Source organism: Camelus bactrianus, chromosome 4, assembly GCF_048773025.1.
Source record: "Camelus bactrianus isolate YW-2024 breed Bactrian camel chromosome 4, ASM4877302v1, whole genome shotgun sequence".
Taxonomy (NCBI): domain Eukaryota; kingdom Metazoa; phylum Chordata; class Mammalia; order Artiodactyla; family Camelidae; genus Camelus; species Camelus bactrianus.
Window position 1 is genome coordinate 98,235,412 of NC_133542.1, and position 2,228 is coordinate 98,237,639.

At 40.1% G+C, this 2,228-nt stretch overlaps 1 pseudogene; it reads right to left on the reverse strand.

The window, feature by feature from the left end:
- Window positions 1-253: 253 nt before the first annotated feature.
- On the reverse strand, window positions 254-945 carry LOC141577397 (large ribosomal subunit protein eL29 pseudogene; annotated as a pseudogene).
- Window positions 946-2,228: the final 1,283 nt, after the last annotated feature.

Below are 2,228 nucleotides of genomic sequence, written 5' to 3' on the forward strand. Positions count from 1 at the left end.
TGTTATTACTTGACATTTTTTCACATAATTTTTAACTAAATATTAACAATAAATAGAGCATGCTTCCAAATCATCTTAGATTAATCCCCCAAAGTGAAGAGTATTCTCTAATTGAGTGTTTCCCAAAGAAATATTACATAAGGATCCCCTGGATATTTATTAAAATTGCAAATTACCAAGTCAATGTCTACAGAATTAGCATCTCTGGAAATAGAGCCCAGAACATGCACTTTTTTTTTTTTCCTGCCTCAGGCTTATTTGTACAAACAGCACAGGTAGACATGATCCCCATGCAGACAACTGCCCAGGGGTTACACTAGTCCTTACATCCTCACATCAATAGATGAAAGCCTCTACTCTGGAGCCTTTGTGGGGGCCTGGGTGCCTTTGGGAGACTGAGCCGGAGCTGGAGCTGGAGCCAGAGCTGCAGCTGTGGCCTTGGTCTGAGCCTTGTCCTTGGCCTTTGGCCAACAGTGCCTGAGACCCTTGGCAATGTGGGTACGAGCACATTTCCCTAGCTTGGGGTAAGGAATGTAGGCAAGTGGACTGAGCTTTCAGCTGCTGCCCTTTGGAATCTTGGGCTTGGCCTCCTTGGGCTTTACGAGAGCCTTGATAGCCTCAGCAAGTGCATTCATGGCGTTGACGTTGTTGGCCTGCATCTTCTTCAGGCCCTTCTTCTCGTGCTTCTTGGCAAAGCACGTGTTCCTCAGGAACTTGGGGTCCACCCCCTTAAGAGATTCATATCATTGTGATTCGGGCTTTTTGATGCCATTTCTGTGCCATTTTTGGGACTGGTTGTGTGTGGTGTGGTTCTTTGACTTGGCCATGCCTGTACTGGAGCCAGGAGATCCCGAATCGCCTGGGACTGGAAGAGAAAGAGCCAGAACATGCACTTTTAAAATGCTGGCTCAATGAAAAATTTTTACTGCCCGAGTCCTAGGTCTTCCCTGACATTTGCTATACATTTATCATTCTGAAAAAAAGATCCTATTGCCTGTTATGTGAAACATGTTAACAAGTTTAGATATCTGAGCATCAAAAACTGGGCTCAAAAATTCACTGCACTTAGAAAGAACATGAGAACATAGAACTATAAAGCTAATCTAATTAGATGAAACCTGTGTCTCCCCAGAGCGATTCTGTGTCCGAGCTGTATCACAATCTCCTGAGGGTTTTTTTTAAAACTAGATTTAGAACTTTTCCCCAAACTGTAAGACCACAACTTTTTCGAGTGTGTTCTGGTAGCCAGCAGGTAACAGTTGAGATGTTTCAAACTACCTGCATAGACTGAGATAACTTTTGTCTTTAACACACCCTCTGTTTACACTTGATCAACAGGAAATTAAACAGTGAATAACAATTGGGGCTAATTAGTTTCTGTCACAGTTTTAAAGTTACTACATAAGCCACAGCCTTAATGGCTGAAGGCAGATCTTCCCTAGAGGTACAAATTTAAAGTACAAGGAACCACAGAAACCACAGGAAAAAATCATTGCTTTGATTTGCCACGGAGCTTTGAGCTCTTGCCTCTTTTGGAGAAATAGGGATTCATCCTTCAGGCTTTCTGGGTTATTTTTTTCAAACTACAATTCACTTTCAGAATCACAAATGAATGTCTGAGGGAACAGAGTTCAGAGCTTTTTCTTAAGCAAGATATTAAGTCATGTGTCATGAGGTACCCAGTGAAACTTCAGACACAGAAGCCTGAATATATTTGCCAGAGAAATCCAGAAAAAATATTCTATCAACAAGGATAGGTTTTTTTTTTTTTTTTTTTTTAAAGATGGGAAAGACCCCAGATGTTAATAATAGTTATCTATGAGTTGAAGGGACAATTAAAACTTTTTCTTCTTTATAGCACTATTTAATTGTTTCAATAAAGGTCATCCATTACCATTAAATTCAGGAAGAAAACCAAAACATAATTTTACACACTGTTTTTAATGACAAAACAATTAAGTTTTTTCTTCAGGTCAAACACTTGGAAAGTGAAGGGGCAGTAAAAGTTGTAAAAATTCCTCCTATACATTAGGAAGTCCCCCATGTTAATTTGGGGCTTTGGGGTTTTCAGTTTTGGTGTGTCTCTGGGAGTAAAGGGCAGCCTGGAAAGTAGCTACAATAAGGGAGAATATGTTTAATTAAACTTACCTACAGCATTACTCTAAGAGATAATAGGACTCTATCAATGAGGCTGTTAATGACAATAATAGGGAAGAGAGCCAAGTAAA